The 10,700-nt window shown below is 38.9% G+C and overlaps 1 long non-coding RNA gene across 1 annotated transcript; it reads left to right on the top strand.

Annotated features, from left to right (window-relative positions):
- The first annotated feature begins 8,117 nt into the window (after nucleotides 1-8,117).
- LOC149933011 (uncharacterized) lies at nucleotides 8,118-8,707 on the top strand. The gene is made up of 3 exons (XR_016473126.1): nucleotides 8,118-8,311; nucleotides 8,375-8,496; nucleotides 8,553-8,707. It is a non-coding gene; the product is annotated as an uncharacterized LOC149933011 (long non-coding RNA).
- The last annotated feature ends 1,993 nt before the right edge of the window (nucleotides 8,708-10,700 follow it).

Here is a 10,700-nt window from a genome sequence, read left to right as displayed (position 1 = left end):
GTGGCAGTGACTTCGGATTTCGCGATCGCTGTACGACGAACTATCGTCAACCGATATAACCATTTGCCATACTTATTCTTTTATGTTACTTATGATGATAGGGTATAACCATTAATTCTTCGTTAATGTCGTACAAGTCAACCAGGAAAAATTTGACGGCCACTTCCGTGGGTTCTACGAAAACAAGTACCATATATTAACTTCTTTTTAAAAACAAAAGGCCGATCCCACCGTGTCATGGCAACTATCACGGAAAACGTGGTGCCATTCCTAGATTCATTACTGAACTCGGGATTCTAGAAACCATACTCCGCTAAATGGTGGTACAGAGGTTTGAGTCTATTTGATCGATTCCCAAATGATCGAACGGGTCCCATTTGATCGAATTTCCATTTGATCGAATTGCATTTGATCGAATGGCATTTGATCGACCGAAATTTGATCGAAAGCTAGTGTAGGGTTAAACTACTAGTTTTTGGCGCGCGTACATCAACCTAACCTAACCTAACCTGACCCTATTTATATATATCAAAAACAACGGGCCATTATCGTCGATGTCATAAAAAATTCCATCATATAGTGTATAAAGTAAAAATCTCTTTATCTTTGTGGCTTAATACAGTTAAAGCAATGAATTATTCCATCATTATTCTTTCTGCACTTAAGCAATGAATTATTCCATCATTATTCCTTCTGCACTTCATATTGACATTCGGTAAAATAAAAACATACCAACTGGTACTATAAATACTTTTGAATTCGATCATTTGAAGGTTCGATCTTATGAAACAAATGACAAATAGGATTCGATCAAATGGAATTTCGATCAATTGCAACGTATAATGATCGACTGTCGATCACATATTTTTCGATCAAATGGACCAACACCGGTACAGCAATGAATCTAAAGTTGGCGGTACTGTAATTACAAAAAAAATTGTTTTGCTTCGTACTTTTAAAATTATACGCAACTAGATTCAATTGACTAACCAAAGATTTTCTTATTATTACAAACCTACCAAAAAAATACAAATTCATCCCACTAAAGTTATTTATTTTATATACTTATAAACTTGAAAGACTTGAATAATAATTTAATTTTAGCGTAAGTAACGTAATAAGTCGGCGTTTAAATATTACTTCAATAATTTATTCTTTTTCGCGAAGAAGTCATATCTTGCCGAAGTAACGCAATTATAATTCTATTAAAAATTCGGTCTTATATTTCTTAGGTTGAATTTGTAGTTAATTTTGAGCAACCTAGACAGGAGGATCGGCTTATTAGGTTGTAACCAATGTACGCACCAGTATCGTGCTTGTTGTATCTGTCATCAAACGTACAAACCTTCGGTTTCTTCACCGACCAATCGATGACACCAGCCCAGCTGAAAAGTTGGTTTTCGAACCAAAACTTGGCTTAGCCGCTCTTCGCCATTACGCTTTAAATAACATATCGCTAAATCTATACTCACGATTGCGAAGCGATCCAAGAGCAGTATAATATCTCCAGAGTTATCCATGTCAGACGCATGGCTAATGTCCATAACAAAGAACGGAATGAAAGTAAGGATATCAACATTGTTGGGAACATAATTCGCGCTGATATCGATTGAGACATTTAACACGCGTTTTCCGAATAGCTAATGGTTCGAGGATACATTAACGAGAAGTTCAAAATGTTTGGCAAAACAGTGCCAATAAAGCTTGAAGAAACACCTATCAAGCACTATGGAAACGTACACGTCCTTTCATAACGTTAGGCTCTCTATTTAAAGGAGCAGGCTTCCAGGGAAAATATCATTGTTAAAAATGTTTCGCGTTAGGAACCTGACACTCCTGCACCGATAAGAGTTGAAACAGAGTTGCCCTATTTATTTATTTATTTATTTGTTTTATTTTTGTTAATGTAACAGAGTGATCTACCCTTTGATCCATACCTATCGAAACATTATAAGTAGTTATAATACTTAAATTAAAATTACTTAACTAATGTATTTAAAAAAAAACAATTTTTATCGTAGCTCAAAATCCTTCTCACGCTCGAACAGTAAGCCCCTCCTTCTAAGAACATCAAATCAGCTCGGTGGTTCGCTGAAACATACGTCTTCCGATGCTATTGATCGCACTCCGGTCAGCTCCGGTAACGTCTTTCTTTTCCCCCTACTCGTGTATAAATATTAACATTATCGCTAGTATTATATTCTATAAAAATAAGCACGTATACAATTATTGAGATTTAAAAATAGTGTTTTGTTTCTCTGGCGTTGTTTGAAATATTGAACATTCTCAACGTACTTCTTACCCCTATAAACGTATTTATTCATTAAAGTAATTAAATTTACTTATTTTTTGTATTTTCTAAAATTAAAGTTAAATAAACCTAATTAGGTGGGTAAACCAGTACCATCGAAATTATTTTTCTACTATTTTTTTTATAAATAATGATGCCCTGCCCTGTACTATGTCTTGCCATCAAGACCGTACACGATAATTTCTAGAAACATTAGCATACAGGGTGTCCACTAAAAAATGAACCAGGGCGAATATCTCAAAATCTGTTTTAGGCACGATTTTGAAATTTTTAAGTTGTATACAAGATGTAGGGTAAACCTACTTCGAAAATGTCGATGACCTTGAACCATGTCTTCAAGGTCATCCAAAAACTAACTCGAGAACCGTAAATGTTAGAAAGTTGGTTCCAATTAGAAAAGTGTTCCACGTGACTTTTTAAGTACAACCACGGACTGTAAATTTTAGAGGACCGGTATTCCCGAGGTATTTTACGCCCCGTTCACCGATCAGGCTGACGGGAGTCGCTCAAGGTCATAAAAAAAAACTAAAGCGCGTGTCTTTCGGTCGGCCAGATTTCCAGATAAGATGCTGGGAGTGGTCTATCTCTATGCGTGGTACAAATGACCTTGACGGACTCTCTCTCTCTAGTTCGAAGTGATTGATGCTCGGGGAAACTAAAATAATACAGGGGAAGGCTACGCTCTACTCGTCCTCTAAAATTTAAAGTCCGTGGTACAACTAGGTTTGACCTGATCGGATTTGACCAATAGGAAGCCGATAAATGCTAGATGAAAAACAAGAAGGTCGTTAAGTTGATAACGTGTCGAAAGCGAGGTTCGGGAGCTGATAACTCTAAAGATACTCGTGTTCGAGTACTGAAATTTGCTACACATCCTCATCAGGATTGAGGGTCTTTAGTTTAAAAATTTCAATGACCTTGAACATTCTCTTCAAGGTCATCCAAAAACTAACGCGAGAACCGTAAGTGTTAGAAAGTTGGTTCCAATTAGAAAAGTGTTCCACGTCACATTGTAGGTCTAATTAGCTTTGATTTGATCGAATTTGACCAATAGGAAGTCGAGGAGCTGTTTTTCAAAATCACAAAGGTCGTTAAAATGAAAATTGAAAGAAAACGCACATAACTCGAAACCAATTCGTGTTACATCGAAATTTGCTAGACAAACTCATTATGGTGGGAGTTTTTCAAGTTTGTAAAATTGGATGACAGAGATCGGGAAAAAAGAGAGGAGCGCGAGCACGAGCTCAGCCGCTAAGAATAAAAGATAAGAGCGTGAGCGCAAGCTCAGCCGCTAAGAATAAAAGAGAAGACCGCGAGCACGAAATCAGACATGACTTCCATTCTATATAAGATTTCTATGACTTAAATAGAATGGAAGTCATGGCGCATGGGGGCGAAATCGCTTGTGAACCGTATGTGTGTTTGGGCCTTAAGAGAGGAGAGCGAAATTTAAAACAATTGATTCCCGCCATTCTTCACGAATCACATCACGTGGTGCTTTTTCTAAATGTGAATTTCCCAGAATCTATCGCTCTCTGAGAGAGGGCGCTTCTCATTACGAACAGACCGCGAGCTCTAGCTCTTCCTCTTGAAAGAGTGCGAGCGCGGGCTCCCCCTCTTGTACTAAAAGAGAAGAGTGCGAGCGCGGGCTCCCCCTCTTGTATTTAAAGAGAAGAGCGCGAGCGCGGGCTCCCTCTCTTGTATTTTAAGAGAAGAGCCCGAGTTTTAGTTTTTATCTATCTCTGATGAGGTGGTTCCTCGGGTGGTTCGACTATAAACAATTCGGGGCAGAGGGGAATCGGGGCTCAGGGACAAGCGTATTTGTTTCCGTTCGTCATGAGGGGGGAGCAAATCTGCCATTGGATACAGGGGGTTTGCAGAGGTACAGGGGGTTTGCAGAGGTACAGGGGGTTTGCAGAGGTACAGGGGGTTTTAGAAGAGAGAGAAAGGCAAGTTTTTGATTAATTTTTGTGGGGAAAGAGAGAGAAAGACGAGTTTTTATGTTATTTTTGCGGGGGGGAAAGGCATGGACAGTAAATTAAGAGGACAGGTTTTCGATAGCCTTCCACAGTGCATTTTATTTCTTCCCGCGTATCAATCAGCTCGAGTGACTCAAGGCCGCGAGGGAGTCTTGCAACGTCGTTTGTACCACGTGATCTTAAAATTTCAAAATGGCAATCTAATGCGGTTGATATTGTTACGTAATATTTTGCGCTTTATATTTTAGTAATTTTTAATTTTGGTTTTTTAATTCAATAAAAACTATCAACTGATATCTAGTATATCATATTTAATCAATAAAAACGTGAAAAAATACCTTTTGGCGTAAAAATGTACTTCGTGTTTATCTTTTTTCTTTTTTCGAACAGTATCGTCCACTCTTAGCGATACTTGTTTTTTTTTTCAAATAACCTTGGCTGACTCCCTTAGTGTGATTGGTTTACGGGGGCTAAAAACCAGGCTTTTTACCGATCCTCTAAAATCTACTATCCATGGAAAAGGGTTCCCGGGTAATTATGGCATGGGGAAAAGGGGCAGGAGGGCCTTACAGGGGTGGAGGGCCTCGAAACACACAACTAGCTGAGGGCCAGCCCGTAGGGTGGGCTTCTCGGACCCCTAAAAGAGGTACCCCCTCACTGTCCGTTTGCGTCCTACTTCGTATTAGCGGAAATAGTCGACCGTACTCGATTCGCAGGGCCGTCAAGGTCATTCGAAAGAATGGAAACCCCCATTTCAAACGGAACGTTTTGTCGACCACATGATGAATTATATGGCCTTGACAACCCGAAACTTTCAAAATTCTTGAACCTCCCCCCCTTTACAGAGAGACGGTGGCGGCGGCCGGTGATTTTGTATGGTGGAAGCTACAGCTTTTCCCGTCCATGGATTTACACAAAGAATTTGCAAATACCAAAATTAAACAAATACAATTAGAATTCGAGGTTAACATTTGTAATTGATTAGGCAATTTTCGTGGTTTTATATTTTCGCTTAAAAATCTACATACAGTTCCTTAATTTAAGTCCGGTTTTCATGAAAGTTATATTTTTGAATAGCTGTGGTTTACATATAACCTAGAGTTGCAAATACGTTGCTTCATTTTAATTCTAAGTGAGGTTTTTTGGGCAGCGTATCTAGAGAATAGCGCCGCCGATCAAACGCCGCCGCCGCCGATTATTTAGATAACGCCGAAACGCCGCCGCCGATAAATTTAATTTAACATTTTCATTTCGCCGCCGAATTCATTTCCATTATTAAAGTATAATAATTACGTTTTGAGATCTAAACTACATAGATTTTTCTTTTGGTAGTGCTACGATTCCTAGGCTGTTTTATGCACCGTACTAGCGTTATAAAATTAAAAATAATTAATAATTTCCAAAAGATCTGGCACTACTGCACCGCGCGCACCAAGATTAGCAGCAGATAGCTGGGATAGGAGAGAGAGAGAAACGAAAACGGCTTTGGAGTTGCCTCGCCTCGTATTTTGTAATAAGTACAGAAACGTATCAGCTGCATTGGCTGCATTCAGCAATAACTATTCTATTTCATTTTAAAAATTCCTTTGATACAAAGATAAAATAATTTGTGATTATAGACTTAAATGCGCGGGGAAAAACCGGATTTGGGGGGATGAAATTTATGCGGTAGAGGGCTGGCTCGTTGGTTGTCTGTACGATAATGGCGGCGCCCAGCAAAAGTTTCTAAAAAGAGTGTATAGATAATAATACTAGTGAAATGGTAGTAAATTAGTACAGTATTGTTATTACTAGCGTAAATGTTTTAGTTTAATAGTATCATATGTGATAAAACCGTCATCGACTGGGAAGTGACGTCAATAACGTCATATCCTTGCAACAAGGTATCATTATGAAAAAATTCTTTCAGGCACACTTATGATTAAATAAGTTACATCTGATAGTATGTAACCGAAGTTACCTCTTCTTTGTTTTGGAAACAAATGGTTCCTATTTTAATAAAATACATTCTATTAAACATGTATTTTTTTAAATGTGTTTAACAATTTAAGTTCTAGCGGTCTATTAAAAGGCTGGCGCTATTTCTGAGGGGGGGGGGGCAGTTTTTACCCTTAGGCGCCGCCGCCGCCGATTATTTTCTGAAAATCGGCGCGCCACGCCGCCGCCGAACTAATTATCGTTCCCGCCGCCGCCGTTGAAAATTGGTTCGGCGCTATGCTCTAAGCGTATCAGTGGCGTAGCTAGAAAAAGTTGCGCCCGGGGCTAGTGAAAATTTGGCGCCCCTAATATAAGCTTATTTTTTTTGCAAATAATATTTTGGCGCCCCTATACCCTAACATGACGGCCGCCCCGTCCGCCCCACCCTTGCTACAACCCTGCAGCGTATACGGACCCCCGCAATTTCCAACATTGTAAATCCGCGTGTTTATGGTCTACGCGCCCGTTTCCCTCTAGCGTTTTTCAAGGCCGTTCATAGTGCGCCGCGCTTTCAACGTATGACCAGAAGTAACAATGAAACGGATCAAACTAGTCTTTGTCGTATAACCAGAAGAAATAAGTGTGACACTCAACGGCTGACTAGTAGTAACAAATAAGTGTGATCAGAAGTAAAAAATAAGAGTGACACTGATCGAAGGAATCTTCGATGCTTTCAAAGAATGACTAGAAGTATATATTATTATTATTATTATTATTGAAAGGGGTGAAGGGCTAAGGACCCATTCGCGCACTTCGACCAGAGGTCCATTGTGCAACCCCGAACCTTAAGACTTAAAAAGCCCGATATCCGACACAAAACGGAGAATCCTTTTGGCCGGTATATTGTAGAAAGATGCTCGAATCTTTGGGCCACGTAGTAATCGCACCTACAAAGCACATGAGAGGCGGTTTCCTCCTCAACCTAGCTGACAAGCAATACAGATTGGATCATCGCTGATTCCAATCAGGTAAAGGTGTCTGTTAAGGAGACAGTGACCTGTAAGTAGGCCAACGACCAGCCTGATATTAGATTTGGAGAGCAAGAGCAGCTCCTTAGCTCTTTGCCTAGAGGGGCCAGATATAAACTCTTTAGCCTGCCTTTGGCCATCCATCTCAAGCCAAAGCTTGAGTTGACGGTCCATCATGGAGTTAGAGATAAGGCCGCGAACTATGCCAGAGGGGATAGGAACGGCAGGTTCGGGACCAAAGAACCCAGCCTCTGCCCCCTTCTTGGCCAGGACATCAGCCTTCTCATTACCATAGTACCCCCGATGGCCAGGAACCCAATAGAGTTGAACTTTATTGTTGGTACCTAGCTCCGAGAGGAGATTCAAACAGCTGAACACCAGTTTTGAAGAAACCTGAAACTGGTTGAGAGCCTTGAGGGCTGCCTGACTATCCGAATAAATTTGGATAACCTTGCCATGAAGCTTCTTTTTGAGACAAAAGTCAACACAGAAGCAGATAGCGACAATTTCCGCCTGAAAAACGCTAGCATAAACACCAAGGCTTTCAAAGAAGCCGAGATTGCTAGTAAGACGATACATACCCGAACCAGGGGGCCTATTCTTGTCTCGGTTACGACATAACGATTCCGCCTTATCACTTCGCCATACCGACATTCGAGATAACGACATTCGCTTGGAACCTTATTCTTGTCCCCCTGTCGCTATCAGAAATGTCGTAAAAACGAAAATACCGCCAGGCGAGTTGTGACGTCAACATCCGGTGACGTGCCCCTCTAATCGTCCAATACGAATCGCACTTATTTATTTCTGTCGGCTGCTGTAATATTTTTGCGTTTGTTTACGTTTTCGCAGTTGTCATTTTTGTTCTTCGTTGGTAGTTTTTTTTAAAATAACATTGAGTCGCGCCACAAAATTCTGCGGAAATCTAAAGGTTTTAATTTTAGAATACATGGAGGCTAATGAACGTTTCGTTAGCCGTAAGTTTGATGCAAACTGTACAAACGAGGCGTACAGTACACCGCGATGTGCATTAGTCTTGTCCAAAGGCGTAATGCTTGTGGTGGACCGTACTGGAGGTGCAGTAATTTTTTTGTAATAGAAATACTGTTACTTCTATTACTTATGCATTAATGTTCCAGAGTTTGGCTGACTGGAACTTCCCAAACTAGAACTAAAACAACTGAGGAAGGGCAGCTCTCGTTTATTGAGCGGCCTAGGGGGTACATTTGGCCACTACGAAGTACCAGAAGCTGGTTTTGGGGTAAGTATTCTTTCATGAATACATTTCATGCTAACATTTCTTGATTTTAACAACAGATAATTGAAGAAAATGGATGCGGCATTGGCTACTTTAGATCAAAGTCCCGCAGCTTCTTCAACAATGGCTCCTCCATATTCAGTCACTATCGCCCGTTCTTCTCCCACTGGCTCCCATTCCCGCAGATCTCCAAGATTTAATCATAGTTTACCAGTAGCGTCTGTGAGTTCTAACAATGAATATAAAGCCCCAGGAATGGAAGGTGTAGCTCCGTCTAGTGGAACTTTTGCACCTCTCGTTTTCAAAGGGAGACCTGGTTGTGGTAACCGTTTCCAGTTACTCTGATTTGCTTTGCCGGAAGTTTCTAGCTCGGCCAAAACACGCGGCCAATAATATCAATCCTTCCATTCCTGGGGCCACGGCCGTCTCGAGATCTGCTTCGCGCTCATAGCGGCCCAGGCGATCGTACGAAAATCGCGTATGGGAAATTAGTTCAAAAACTTCTCACATCGTTTTATGGCGCTAGTCTAGCCCCCCCTTGAGAAAATTCACAGCCATGTTATCGAATGGGAGGAACGGCGCGGAACTTTGGAATTTCAATTATTATCGCGTAATGTGTAATTTTTTGTAAAATATTTTTTTAGTAATATTTAAGTTAATTAATAATAAAAAATTTAAACACCTCTTCAGATTTTTTAACGCAAAGTAAAGTTTTGAAAAACGTTATTAAAATTTGGTCATTCTGGAGCCAGAAGTCACCGTCGACGTTTCTGTATAAAAATGTAAACATAAACACGTGGTTCTCCTTACAGCTGTATTTTTGTTATGTAGTAACTTCCAGAGGCCTGTGTTTTGTATTAATGTTTAAAAACTTAATTGAATTAAAGTAGTAAAATAAATGAATTTTAAAAGAAAACAAATGTGACTTCTCTTGAAGATTATGTAAAAGTTTATTATTAAGGTATTAACTTGTTTTTTTAAGAGCCAAAATAAGTTTAATAATACTTAATAGTTAGAATATAGGATGATGTATTATAATGATAATTTATACAGGACTAGTTGGAATATTGTTTAACATAGTATGATTATTTATTCAAATATTGACTAGTTGAAATATTGTTTAACATAGTATGATTATTTATTCAAATATTGACTAGCTGAAATATGGGTTAACGTGTGATAATTTATATGTGTTGACTAGGTGGAATATGAGTTAACATAAAATGATGATTTATACTGGCATGGATTAACTAACTGTCACTTGGAAGATCTCTATGAATGAAAATAGTTATGGAAACTTGGAAGGTATTTAAATCTGATAAATATAATAAACCAAGGTGGATTTTCCACTGAATGATACACAACTAAACAATAGATAGGCAAAATTTAGAATTTACAACTTGAGTACTTTTTGAGAAAGAGGCTTATGCACAAGTTCTTTCACTTTCTAAAATTTTGCGGACAGAGTTTTGGTAATATTTGTGATAATTAGGGGTACGACCTTTCTACAAATTAAATCAGCAATTTCATTCGGGTGATTATTATTCAAATCACATTGGATGTAAGGGCATAGAGCAATTTTTGGCCACAAGTGGATTTCAATGTTTTTTAAAATTGCAGGTGAATCCCAAAGATAGGGTACAGCTCTCTCTAGAATGTTGTTACTATATCCAATATTAACCATTAACATGATAAAGCTTTGCTGGGGATACCTAAGGTTTCCTCTGTCGGATAATTTAAATGGTGAGTCAGAATTAGGCACAATTCGCAAAAATGTTTTTCTTCTAGGATTTGTACTACATAATCAGCCAAGTATGCGATACTTGCTAGCCGTCCAAAGCATTTAGTATGTCAGTAACTTCAGATGGTAATGTAACTTCATTGCCGTTAAAAATAGTGGAAAATTCATCGAGTCTAGTATCAATCATGGCTGATAGATCTGTGAAGCTGTCTTGGGGAACGTTAGATGTTTTAGGTTTTTGACTAAATTCTTTTTCCCATAGTTTCATTACCGATTGGAATGCTTTGCCATCAAATATTGTGACACAATCTAATTATCACAAAATCCGCTATTTATTATCTGAACATTTATCTGCCTGGTCATGATCTCGTAATTATTTTTTACTCGTTTGTTCATTGTTTTCTTAATGTTGGCTTTGCTTTTTACTTTTAATTATTTGTATATATCTCATTATTATTACTATTAT

Source organism: Leiobunum rupestre, chromosome 8, assembly GCF_980474605.1.
Source record: "Leiobunum rupestre chromosome 8, qqLeiRupe1.1.hap1, whole genome shotgun sequence".
Lineage (NCBI taxonomy): Eukaryota > Metazoa > Arthropoda > Arachnida > Opiliones > Sclerosomatidae > Leiobunum > Leiobunum rupestre.
Note: the sequence above shows the minus strand (reverse complement) of the source record. Positions and strands in the feature narration are given on the sequence as shown.